The following is a 14015-nucleotide window of genomic DNA, read 5'->3' on the forward strand; positions in this document are numbered from 1 at the left end:
GAATTACCAGCGGACCTACAAGAGCAGCGACCAATAAGAGAATGCAAAAAGACAAAAAGACTAATAGAGGAGATGTAAGGGGACAGAGGCTGTAAACACTCTCTATCTGCATCTCTCACTCTCTCTCTCTCTCTCGTACACCATCATCAAACAGCAAGCCTAATGAAAAAAAAATGTTTTGCTCACAACACAGGGGGAGATGTTGTGCCCTGGACAATGGCACTAGGACCCTGGGGCATAGGGTCAAGGGACAAGGGGACACCGGACACCACATCCGGTCAGGGGAGGGGACCTGGGGGCATTCTGGGATCAGACCTCGAGGAGAGAGGTCGGGGAAACCTCGTGCACTGTGTAACGTAATAAAGGTATACCTGATTGCCCACCTGTGTCCCTTGTGTTTCTTGGGATCGGGAACACGACAGAGGTGATGTTGGATAGCGGCTTGCGAGGTCAAAAGAGACAGGTGAATTGCTTAGCGATGGATTATATTGGATGTTTGAGCCTGTTATGGATCAGTTTGGAGCGTAATGCCCATGGATGTGTTCACCTGCATTTAAAGCATTGCTTCTTCCCCACAACATACCTTTTATTACATCAGAAAGCATGTGCTGCTAATGGCCAGGCAATTTAGCACTTCTGCTTCCCAGGTCTGTGCAGACTTTTCTCTCCAGCAGCACTGGTTTGTTAAAAGGAATATTTCAGCAGGGGCGGCCTTAGGCATGTGCAAGCTGTGCACCTGCACAGGGCCGCCAAACCCCAGGGACCGCCACACCAATATATATTCTTAATATAATAATCCTCTGAGGATGGATACATATTTGTGTGGCGGCCCCTGGAAAGGATTTAGCGGCCTCCGGCTCTGTTCCACTTCCAAACACACTGACCCCCCCCCCCCTCTTCACTGGCCTCTGCGCCTGCGTTCCTCCGGTGGCCCCCTACCTACGCTCCCTGCCCAGGGCCGCCATGGGCCTAGAGCCGCCACTGATTCCAGACTGCGCCCGAGAGCAGGACTGCCCAGCTCATAGGGGCCCTGTGTAAGTCCAACGCTGTCCTCGACCAGCTCTTGATGAGTGGCGGGAACTTGCTGCGTCCCAGAGTTTTGCGGCAGATGGGGCAGGAGCTTGTGAGCTGCCTTTTTCCAGTATATCGGTTTGACCTGCACAATGAAAACATCTGGTGGTCTATTTTGAGCTGCCGCAGATCTAAATGCAGCTCGTCCATTTATAGCACGTGCACAGCTCTAGCCCTAACAGAAAGCATGTGTCTATAACTTCATTCTGTATATATTTTGATTTCTTTGCAGTTTTATGAAATATCTGAAGTTGTGATCAGCCTAGTCAAACTTCTTGAAAACCTATGACGTGCCTTACCAGGTACTTCCGGGATATGGGCGAGCTGTTTCTGCTGGATAGATGTGCAACGGTATGTGAAGCAAGAAGGCCCTTTTTTCTGTAATAGGTTTGAGAAATATCCAGTTCATTGATTGTAACTTCCTCTGTGGCTGGTGCAATGTCCGTTTCAACATGTCATGCACATTGGTATGCTGTGAAGGCGAAAGCCCAGACCTCTGTTGTCTATGCTACAGCTGCCCAGACGGGTTTTTAGGTCTTGCTACAAGTAGCGCTAGCTGTGCATTAGACATCTTGTTACTAATGTGGTAGATAGCAGTACATGCCTTGAGCTGTGAGTGACAGCGTGATTGACACACACATCTTCAGCATGGCGTTGTATCTTCAGTGCTGTAAATGGCCTTGGGTGGGTCATTCTATTGGTGGATACCAATCCGCGGGAGAGGGCCCTTTCCTCAGGCATCTAAGTGAAGGTGACAGTGTAGGACTTGTCTCGTGGTCATAAATAAGCCCCCTTCCCCCCTCCACACACACAACTAGAGGAGGGGCGCCCTCATTCGTGCCACAGGCAGGAGCCTTGGTCTGGCGCAGGAAAGGGCCACGGAAGGTCACCCGGTGACGGCATCAAGAGGCCCTATTTAAGCCAGTGCGCCAGGGAGAGCTTCCTCTTTGTCCCTCTGCATCAGGCCTGCTGTGGACCCCGATCGGTAAGCGCGCGCCGAGCAGAAGCTTTACTTGTGACTTGGCAGAATATTTAACATCAACATAAAAGAGGTACTGGGATGGCGCAAGCAGTGACGCAGAAGCTTTAGTGAGACTCAGGGGCGTAACACAGCCCCCCGCGGCGCGTTGGGGGAGGGGGGCTCACTTGGAGCCAGCATCATGATGGTGCTCAGGCCCGGGCCCCGGTCGGGCCTCAGAGGCTCTTGATCGATTAATTACATAGGACTGAATTAAATGGTGCGCAAGCTCAACCGCGCACACGCGGGCCCGGCGGGGCCTCCAAGGCGCTTCATTAATTTAATAGTGGGTGAGCGGCGCACTGATGCCTCCGCGTGTGCGCGACCTTCTGGGTGGGGCTGGGGACCAATGCCATTCCGCATTGTGGAGCGCAGTTAAAGTGCGCGTGACTTGAGAGGCGAGGCATCCCAGGACTCAGCCACGCCAGAAACATGGAGGCAGACTACAGGCAAGGCCTTTTTCACTTATGTTCCGATGTGTGATTTTACAGAGCGCCTCGCACAGATCACCTCTGCAACTTCAGCCTGCTGTAAGTATTATAACGTTTTACCAATATAATGGTGTCCACACAGGTGCGCACATAGATTGCTGAAATGCTTGTACTGCACATCTGCTCTTTAGAGTCCGGCTGTGAGGAAGCGTGCACGGCTATGTTGCTGCAGTGCTGGGGCATCACGAGTGGAAGTTCTTTGTCATGAAAAACACAGTGTTGAGGTGCGTGTGGTGAATGTTTCGTTGAGAAGGCCGGATTTATTTTGAAAAACTGAGGTTTTCGTTTTCGGATATTGGCACTGGTGGGTAGAGAGCTCATCTCTGTGAGGCATTTCAGTCACAGGGACGTCTGTTCCGGAGAGTAAGGGCGTCTATGTCACTTCGCCAGGAAGGAGAGACAGTGGCATTTACTCAGACGGTCAGAGGTGGTCTCGGAGGGTTTTGACACCTCAGCAGTCCTGATAGAATTAATGGGAGTACCTATGGGAACACCAATCAATCTCTGAGGGGGGGGGGGGGGTGTTCCTACTGCTTGAAGAGCCAGGTCTTGAGCAATCTCCTGAAGATTAGTAGGTCCTCGGTCTGCCGTAGGAGGATGGGGAGCGTGTTCCAGGTCTTGGCGTCGAGGTAGGAGTATAAAATGGGAGTGTCGAACGTGAGGTTCTCTTCCTCTTTGAGCTACGTTCCTTCAAACATTTTAAAGCCATTTTTACTTGAAAAACCTCTTATTTGTTTGTATGTTTTCCGTTCTTTTTACAAAGTTCAATGTTTTCTCTTCACATCTGCCACTCGGGCCTCTGCTACCAATTGGAGATGATGTGTTCCTTTAACTCCATTTTTGGGACAATGCCCTTTTGTTAGCTTCTCTTATTTTGTTGTAGAGCTGTTTCTTCTTTGAGCTACATAATGTTCATGTCACTTCGGTTTTATTTTTGAGGCCAAGTATTCCACTTGAGGATTGCTGGGTCCCCTTGCTCAAGGGGCTGTCTTGTGACTCCCTCAGTGTCCCTCTGCTTAGGTCTCTCTTGAGCTCCTTTGAGATGCTGGTGTGATCTTCCAAGATTTAGAAGACATTGTCTAGTACATCTCTCAATACGGTAGCTCACGAGCAAGCAGTTTTCATCTTGAAGTGATTTTCAGATCCATGTGATCTGGACTGGTGGGAGCACTGGAGTCTCTTTGGAAACTCAAGTCTCACAAAACATGTGATGACAAAGGCAACGCTCAGAACAGGAGGCGCCCTCACTCCAGCTTCCCTTCATGCATTGCACATGACGAGGCAACAGCACCAGCACAATCTCCCCTCACACAGTTGACATCATGCAACTCCCCCCCCACACACACACACACTGAGTAGGACCAGCATTGGCCGCACCAGTGCAACATTCCCGCACGGAGAATAACCGCATCACAGGTGGCTTCAAGCATCCCCCTCCACACACGCCAACACACTGAGCAGGAACAGCATGGCCGGCACTTGGACCAACTTCCCTCACACACAGAGCAGAATAGGCAACATCAATTAGAGGTACCCTCTCACATAGAACAGATACAGTATTGAAGGGGTCTATAAACTTGAGAAGTTAACAACTTGTTACTTTGCCACTTTCAACTTCAGCAGCTTTGCAAAGTGCAAGTTGGTGACATTAAAAAAAAAAAAAAAATACCCGAGGGGGTTAGGAAGGGATCTTGGGTGGCAACGGCAACATTGCTCTTCGCACGCTGAGCCACAGACGCGAGGTATCTGGTGGTTCCATCCCATTGTATGTGTGGAAGCACACAAAGGCCTATATTTACTAATCTTTCACACAACACAGTGCCTCAAGGCAACTTGCTGTGCTGCATTAAGTGGAGGGAGAGAGCAGAAATGTGCCATATCTTAAAAGATGTCTGCACTCTCATGGCACTGACGCTCTTCAGGCATCCTATCTCCAATGCGAGCATCCTTGCACCATGGCACAAGGGTGCCCGAGTAATGGGCAGGATTGTTTTTGCTCAGGAAGGCATACCTTCCTGCACAAAAACCATCCCTTGAGGCTTTTTCCACTTCCTATGTGGCTTCCCGCTGCACAAGCAGTCGGCCCTCTTAAGAAGGCAGGCCCATAGTGCCTCACACTGGCACACTCATCCTGGCTCCACTCATAAGGACCCCGTGGGAGTCCCTCTCTTCAGGCGCTCTCCCCGCATCATTTCCAGCACCTGGGGGGGGGCTAGGGCCAGTTACTTATACTTGCCCCACCCAGGTGCCGGCCTCTTTGTTTCTCTGCTGGACACGCTGTCCACAGGTGCCGACCTCGTTGTGCCATGTCTTGTCATGCCCTTGAGTCAGGAGGCAGCATCAGGGATTTCTTGCGGTGAGTCTGGGGCCCATTGGGACAGTTTCTCCAGCCTCCTGACTGCACCCCCTAGCGCCGAATGCTCCTGCCTCTGGACGTTTTGGGGCATGCCTGGCGCAGCGCTATGGGGAGGAACAATATAAGCAGTAATGTTTTCTGCCCTGGGCTGTAGCTCTGAGGCAAGTTTTAATGCATTTGGTGTCACAAGCACCCCCACAGCAAGACGAGTGTTCGAGATTTGGCGAAAGGGCAAGGTCATCCTTCTGTGTAAACATGCACTCTTCAGTCAGGTTATAGCACAGTGCTAATGCTGCTAGGCTGCGGTTCGATGCAGAAAGCAGCACACATAGAAAGAGGAAGTAACAAGGAGAAATAAAGATATTTCTCCTCCTTACGCCATCCCCTGGGAGGTGTAGCTATTTGATGCAAACCCAAATTTACAAACCTTTGTAAATCTGGCATGGCATGAAATCCGTGGGTGGATGCACGTAATGCCCATGAGCCACTTGTGGAACACCTCCCAGAATGAAATGTAATGCAGTGCATCGTAAGCAACTGTGTTGCATTACAGTTCTCTACAAAGCCACATAATGTGGTGCAAATCGACCTTTGCATTGCTTCGTAAATATCTACTAAGATTTTGCATAGTGGCTGTGCCTCAAAAGTGGCACAACCACGAAGCAAAATGTTAGTAAATAAGGCTTCTAGTCTGTAAACTTTGGCCCAGATTTTTGCAGCCCTTGGGTTGCCGTTATATCATGCAAGGTGGTGCAAGGCAACACAGGGGCTTCAGTGAGATTTACTAAGCCATGCAAAGCCAGCCTGTATGCCTCTGCATGGCTTAGTAAATCCAGAGTAACACAAAGCAGCGCAAGTCGATGCCTTGCATTACTCTGCGTTGGGAAGGGGAATAATATACCTGACCCAAACAGAGGCGTAATAGGGAGAAATATCTTTATTGCTCCTCGGTATTTCCTCTTTCAAGGTGTACTGCATCCTGCACCAAAAGTAGAAAGAGGAAAATGCATCTGAAAATAGTTTTTGTGCGGAATTTGTCTCTTCCCGCACAACAAAAATCCTACCAGTAACACAGGCATGCTTCACCCATGCTGTAAGCGTGCATTTGCGCTAGGTTGCAGTGCGTGCGCCAGCGCAGAGAGAGAACAGGAATGTGCCATAGATTAGTACATGTGACACATTCCGGTTCTCGCCATTTGATGCAGTGCAGCAAGTTGTGTTGCGCCAAAGTTAGTAAATTTGTGCCTTGGTGTTGTGCACCACTCAGTTCCGACCACATACCTCATAGTGTCTATACCTGACATGTGTATGGGTCTACACGCTCGCTTGCATGGCTCTACGGCTTTCCGCCATTTGACGGGGACATGTTGGAATGCTTGCTTTTTTATTTATGGATGGATGAGACCCTACGCACGGAGGGTGGGACTCGTGAATATACTCTAATAAGCTACAATGACACCTTTTCAATGTATTTTGTGAACACAGATCGATTCACAAATCCAGCAGCATTCTCTTCCACCCTCAGCAATGTCATTATTTAAAGATTAGGAAACTGTACGGTTTTTGTAAAAATTTCTTCTAATAAAATCTTTTGAAATAAAAAAAAAAGAAAGTTTCTTGAACTAAATGCGTTGGCTGAAAAGCGCAAACAGGGGTTGAAACATCTGAAAGATAAACGATCAAAAGATACACAGGGGCATAACATAAGGCCCACAGCCCCTGCAGTGCGGGGGGGGGGCGAGCTCTAGAGGGCCCCCTCAGCACAGTACATGGCCTGAGAGCTCCGGAGTGAGTCCGGAGGGGGCACCTCCATGCACTTTGCAGGGGGGCCCCCTGAGGTTTCGTTACGCCACTGGTGAGCCTACACCTACAACATCAACTTTCCACCCCTCGTCTTTGTACCGTGGGGCATCTGCTCACACTCAGGCACCGTGTTAAGAAGTGTGGGAACAGCTTTATTTTTAGTATTTCTTTCATTTCCATGGCACTTTCAGACATTTATCATTGATCATTTCTCAGTACCCACATTTTGCTTCTTTTGCTCTGAGGCAAAAATGGAAAGTAACTGGAAAATCACTAAATCAGCTGTTGTTTGAATGAATGGTTGGATTTGTATCGCGTGCGGTTACTGAATGAGTGTTTCGGCACCACAGCAAGAACCCGGTGGGAGAGCAAGGCTTAAACATAAGGGTGATTAGGAATTTTTGGAAGCTCGCTCTACATAAAACCCAATTTTTAGCCAGAATGAAATTCGAAAGCGCTAAACACAGCTCCATTTTCATGCAATAGCTGTTCTAAATCCATAACAAAATATATGAAGCTTACAGCAGCCTCTTCTACAATTGATCAGGTTTCTTGATTTTATGCCATCGCTGAGTGCAGGTGACTCTACTCCAGTTTTGGGTTTAGGACATCAGTGGTAAGGTTGGGGTGGTGGAGGAGTTTGAGCTAAGTATGGGTCTAGGGCAGATTCAAAGAATTTAGGTAATATTTATCATTTGCCTACACAACGCAACACAGTAAGACCCCTGGCTGCACTGATCTGTGTGAAAGGGAAGGGACAGGAATGCGTCATATCTCCCACAATACGGTGCGTTCCTGCTGGCTGGCTGTGCTGGCGCACTGTTGGCTGCCTCACGCCAATGCAGGAGGCAGCAGTGGCGGTGAGGCTCATTCACTGAACGGGGTATAGGGCATCGTGCTTGTATTGCCTCATTGATGCCAACAAATGCTCAGAATTAATGCTTCTTATCACTTTCTCATGCCCATAGGGTAGTTACACAGTCTCACCGCAATGCATGATTTACTCGTCCCCTTTTAAACATTCCACAACTGGCAGCAGGTCCTGGTGCCTACGGCCGAAAGACTGAACATATTGATTAATCCACTTCAGTACATTGCATTATGTTGTGTTGTGTACAACTAATACAGGTGTGCTGTGTTTCATTTCTCCTTGTAGATCGAGTGATAATTGTTACCTGTGTCCTGCGAGATTTGTCAACATCAAGAAGGAGTCCCTCAGAAGTCACTTAAGTCGCTGGGAAAACATTTTGTGAAGAGGTAAGTGTAAAAACTCAGAGACATGGGGACCCCATCTTATCTTTTAAACATGTTTGAGAGGCTGCGTGAAGCCAATTTTGCGCAAGTTAGATGCGGGAAAGAGGGCGAGCTAACTCAACCCGTTGAGAAGGGGGTGAGGCAGGGGAGTGTGCTTGCTCCTACTCTGTTTTGCCTCTTTCTCAACATTTGACTGCACACCTTAATGAGGTTATGGACAATGATGTCCCCAAACTGGCAAATTCGAAGGTCCTGGCACTTTTGTTCGTGGACTATACCCTTTTAATGTCCAAGTCACCAATGGGAATTCAGAGGGTCCTGGACAGTTTTGTAATCTACTGTAATAACAAGGGGCTGGAAATCAACAGCATAAAAACCAAATGTATGGTCTTCAATCCAGACAAGACAACACACCCTAATCCCAGCCTAAATGTCATGGTTCTGTAAAGGGTCTCTGTATTTGACTATCTAGGTGTAAGCATGACCGAGAATAGGGAGTGGGGGCCACAAATTCCCAAAGCCAAGCTCAAATTAGCCCAGACCATGTGAGGAATTGCAAAATTACTGAGAGATTCTTCCTTTAAACCTCCTGACCCTATCCTAGAGATTCATAAGGTGCAGGCCAGGGCCTCATCAATGTATGGGGCTGAACTGTGGGGTGACTGTTCTTGGAGCCAATTGAGCAAAGCTGAGAATAGCTTTTTAAGACAGACTCTGGGTCTCCCCTCTAGTACTCCTTTAATTCTGCTGAGACTTGATTTGGGTATTAGGTCAATAGGAGATGAGGCTGCATTAAGACCCCTAACCTCCTGGCGAAGACTATGGGTGACCCCAGAGTTGGAAGATACCGGTTAGAAATAAAAGAGCTTTTGGGCTTCTGGGGTGCAGAGAAAAAGATCCCTTGGTTTGCGTACCTAAAGGAAGAGGGCAGCAGGATAGGTAATCCTAGTCTCTGGAGCGACCCCGTGGTAGCAGGCTTGGCAACCTCGCATGTGGAACTGGTCAAAACTCACCTTTTACATAAATTGGCAGTTATTTGTGGGAACCAGGGGACGGGCCATCTCACAGCAGATTTTCTCGAACACAAAGTTGAATACAAATTTAAGCCTTTCCTGGACGATATCTTGCCTCCCCTAGCTAGGAAATGATATCTACAGTTTTGATTCGGCACCCGTCCCCTCCGTACCTTTACTGCAAGTTGGTCTAGCACGGCCACGCGAGGGTGCCCCATCTGTAGACCCCAAGAGGAGACAGAGCTTCATGTTTTATTTTTTTGTCCAGGATACAAACTTGCTAGGCAATGGTGGCTCAAACAGTTGTGTAGGAATCTGGGGGTTGTGCATTTTCAGGAGGCATACAGAGTGTCAAAATCTAATACCTCTGATACCTGTAAGCCCATTGGATTGGGAGTATGGGAGTCTCTCGATTCCTATGCTCAATGTGGCGTAGGCGCTGGATTCTTTTAAAAAATGATGAAAAAATCTCAGAAATTGCTTTCCTCCTCTTGCCGCAGACTGTTACTGATTCTCATACTTACTAACCATGTAATACATGTTGTGAGAACATATATAATTCTTTTTTATATAGAATGTGAGTAGCAATTATCAATTAGATTGTATTCTAGAATAGCAATGTCAAACAGGACAATGCTCCACAAAATCATCTGGTGCTGGGTGGCCTCTTTTTGTAATAATTGTTTACCCTTTTTATTATTAGCTGTTATTTATTGTATTGTATACCCATTTTCAAGGCCTATGGACTGAACTAAAGGTCATAACAAGCAATTGCTCCAGTCAAGGCGGCACCAATGCAATGTCTCATTTTTAATTATGTTTTATTATTCAAAATGTATGAATAGTATTATGTATCTCTTATGCTTTTTCTAAACCGAAATAAAGATTACTGAATCGAAAAACTTTACACCAAATGTTTCCTATTAGGAAGCAAACACTCAGGGAGAAGCAGGGATAAAAGGAACAAGGCTTCCATGTTGATTGACAGAGGACCTCATTATATAGGCAGTCAGACTGCCACTGACAGTCAGTGGCAGTCCAACCGACATTTAGCAGAGTGGTCCGACTGCGGCATTATGATGCGGTCGGTTAGACCTCATCAGTCCGAGGGACCAACAGATGCTTCTGATGGGCTCAAGGAGCCAGTCGGGCCGTCAGTCGGATTGTATTCCCAACAATAGGGGTGGTGTCAGTGCAGGCATTGCCATAGGGATTACGATGTTCCCTTTCAACAGCCTTACCATAGGGGTCTTACCACCATGGAAAATCTGTGGGAAAGGGACATTGAGGGCCCCTAGCAGGGACCCCATCACCCGTGGCCCTCTGCGATGAGGTCTGGGGAACACCTGTGGTACCCGTCCAAACATCCATACCCCATGTGCTATGCATCGTATGGTTCCTGGCATACAGTGCATGGATGTTTAAAAACATTGCAGCGTGTTCTGCCGCCCCTTTTGGGCCACAGCAAAAGCGGCAATGGAAAAAGCCATGATTCCGGCTGCCTACACGGTGGTCACATCTGAATTTGCTGGGTGGGACCCCAAACACTTGTCAATCGCTCCCAATCCCGCTGAGATAGTAATAGGGCCCCAAGTCTCACAATGTACTGCATCGACCCCACATTTGCACAGGATGGTTACATTTATTTTTGGGTGCCTGAGGCATGGTTTGTTGCTCGGTATTGCATGTGTGGGCAGCCTAGCAGTGCTGTACCCACATGGCACCCAATGTGATGCTTTCTGACATCACCCTATGTTCTAGCCTCTGTCCCAGTACCTTGTCTAATGCAATGCCACTGACTGTAGAGCTGTGTAGGTTGAGGGCTATGTGTCTGCACTGTCAGCTCCCAAGTGCTTCATTGCCACCATATCCATCACGAGACCAGCTCCATGATCATCACTTCTTGTCACTTTTTTGTGTTTCAGTGGCTTTTTACTGATGCCAGACTTACTTTTTATACGCAGTCCTTCTGTCATTTAAAGTTTAAAACTATCTGGCCACTGAAGAATCCGTCCAATCAAAAATGCAAGCACCTCAAGCAAGCCCTGACGCTCTTACCATGTCCCTCAATATCTTGACATATAAATATTGCAATGCACAAATATCATTGACAAGAATATCATTTTTGAGGAACGTAATAGCGTTTTAATAATATTGATGATATATTGTAGGTTTCAATAATATAGTGGTGAAATATATAGTTGTAAAATTACTTGGATGTGTTTAATTGATATACTACATTTATGTGCTGCTATTGTTTATATGAATGTTATTATTTTTTCAAAATAAGCTTGCAGTTTTAAGTTAATTAGAATGTTTTATGTATTTATGTTTTATTTAATTTTTAATAGTGATTTACAGAGTTTTAGCGGATAGTTGGTTTTTTAGACAGAGAAGGCGGGAACTGAATTAGAATTTTATAATGCATTTTATTTTATTATATGATTGATATTTAATATGTAAAGTATGTAATATTGATTTATGTTGCTATATGTTATTTGCAGGCAGTTAAGTAAAATGAATTGTCAATTAATCAATAATTAATTATTTAATTGATTTTTAATTTATGGAATACTTATTTTACTTATAATTTAGTTGTTAGTTGCTAGGTTTGTAAGGGAATAGGATGAAAAGTTAATTAAGTAATACATAATTAACAATTTACTAATATATGTTAATAATATATTTAATGCATTTTTAATTATGGAAAATCTGGAATACTGATTAATTTTACTGAAAATTTAGGTGTGGGACGCTAACTTTGTAGGGGCATAGGGTGGGAGGTTTATTAGGCAATAATTAATTAACTATTAACTTGTATTTGTAAAATATTTATTTGAGTTTTAAATATTCAAATGATGGAATAATTCTTTAATTGAATTATATTTTGGTTGCGGGTTGCAAGATTTTAAGGTTCTAGGCCGTGTAAAGTAAAGTAAAGTATTTTTATTGTGATGATTATTTAAAATCTTACAACATAGCACATATAAAAGAAACTTTTAAAATATATATTAAGGCATAAAATCGCATAAAATTATCATTGCAGGACCTTTACAGACAATTAAGTTTTACAGTAGTTACGTCTTCGAGTTTCCTTTTAACCAGCAGCAGGAACTTTACGAAGGATGCGTTTAGAGCAATTTCGTTTGAGTCCATACACTTAATCACTGCCTGCCTGCATGTCCGCATGCCTATGTCTAGGCCGTGTAGTTATTTAAAGGTCCGATTATTAGTTTGGCCGTCTGTGGTGGTGATCTGTGGTGATGATCCGCGTACCACCTTGGTGGCGGTCCAACCTCCATTTATGTATTTGAAAGTTTTATAAAGCACGAACATGGTCCAAAAAGGGTATCAGAGCACTGTAAAAAGTAGGGTACATTGCAAGGGGTTTAAAACATGGGGACAGTACAAAATAGAACACCAGACGTACCTAAAAAAAGTTGCAGCAGGCAGTACATCAAAAAGGACCTGTGAAGAGAAACATAACAAATTTTGAGTGACAGGTTAAAAGACTGTCAAGCTTCCGATGGAAGTGGATTAAAGATGGCATAAGGGCTATTGGTGTAGATGGTCATTCAGTAGTAACCACTTGACATGTTTTTTGAATGAGGTAGTCGATGATTTGGATCTGATCTTGGGAGGAAGAGCATTCCAAATTCTTGGAGCAAGAAGAGAGAAAGCACAATTGTATGTTCTTTTCTTATTGAATTTGTGTGGTTTCAAAAGTAGAGTATTAGAGCTTCTTAGGTTCTGACTCGAGCCTGATAGCTCAAGTTTTTTTGCTGGTAGACACGGGTGTTGTAATGAATAGCTCTGTGCGTCAGGCAAGCTATCTTGAAATAAATCCATGCTTCAAGGGATAGCCAGTTAAGCTGAATTAAGTCTGGAGTGATATGGTTATGTTTTCTTAAGCCAGTAACGCGTTAAGAGTGGCTCTAAGCGGATCCAATCTAGCTTTAGGAAGGCCAATTAGGGTCACCAAACAATATTCCAAGCGTGAGATAAGTAGGGATTGGAGTGGTGACTGGATGTCGTCAGGAGGAATGAATGGCTTGATTTGTCTTAGGGTGTTGAGCTGATGATTGGCACCCATAATAGTGGCACTAATGTGAGCTTGCATATTTAGATACTTGTCCAGGGTGATGCCTAAAGATCTAGTCGAGTCAACCACATGAGGGGTGCAGTTGAGTGCAGAGAATTGTTTAATCCAGTCTTAGGTAGGATCAGAATGGTTGTGGGAGGGAAATCAGAAGGAATTCTGTTTTGAGGGTATTTAACGACAGATGATTATGTGTTAGCCAATGTTGAGTTTTTGGAAGTGCATCATTTAGAGATTTTATGTCATCAGGAGAGAAGATCCTCAAATACTTTTGGATGTCATCAGCATATATATGGTATTGAATGCTAGAGCCATTCAGAAGATTGGAAAGAGGTTCCAGGAAAAGGATAAAGAAGCTTGAGGTACTCTAATAATGACTGGGGTACTGACAGCCAGTGATTGGTTACCATCGATTGTTGGGGTACGGTTATGCAAGAAAGAAGCAAATCAATTTAAGACAGGGCCCAATAACCCCATCCTACGTTGAAGAATAGCAATCAAGTTTTCATGTTGATTAGTGTCAAGTGCTGAGGACAACTCAAGAAGAATCAGAAGACAAGGGACATCTTGATCAAGGGATCTCATGACGTCATCAACAATGTGAGTTAGTTGCATTTCAGTTCTGTGCCCTGCTCTGAAACCTGACTGGTAAAGGTCAAGGAGTTGACATTTCTCAATGTGGTTGTAGTGCTGTGTGTGGATGCATTTCTTGAGAAATTTTGCTAATGTCATGATGTTGGTGACCGGACGGAAAGGATTGGGATCTGCTAAGTGGGCATTCGGTTTCTTGGGAGGGGAGTGACTTGCCCTATCTTGAGGCAGTCAGGAATCATCCCCTGTAAGAGAGATTCTTGGATGATCCGGGTCCAGAGTGGAAGAATGGTTGAATTGAGATCTTTGAGAAGGTTAG

General features: G+C 45.4%; 1 pseudogene across 6 annotated transcripts in view; it reads left to right on the forward strand.

The window, feature by feature from the left end:
- Nucleotides 1–14015, forward strand: part of LOC147659367 (epidermal differentiation-specific protein pseudogene) — a 115535-nt pseudogene that overhangs the window by 85632 nt on the left and 15888 nt on the right. For 2 of the 6 annotated variants that reach the window (XR_015307273.1, XR_015307278.1), the window contains exon 2: nt 7896–7996. The product of XR_015307273.1 is annotated as an epidermal differentiation-specific protein pseudogene, transcript variant X1 (transcript). Of the gene's footprint in view, nt 1–1920; nt 2124–2580; nt 2620–7895; nt 7997–14015 lie in introns of those variants that run through there. The other 4 variants (XR_015307277.1, XR_015307274.1, XR_015307275.1 and 1 more) reach the window with 4 other exon arrangements.

This window comes from Lissotriton vulgaris, unplaced genomic scaffold (assembly GCF_964263255.1).
Source record: "Lissotriton vulgaris unplaced genomic scaffold, aLisVul1.2 SCAFFOLD_4937, whole genome shotgun sequence".
In the NCBI taxonomy this organism is placed as follows: domain Eukaryota; kingdom Metazoa; phylum Chordata; class Amphibia; order Caudata; family Salamandridae; genus Lissotriton; species Lissotriton vulgaris.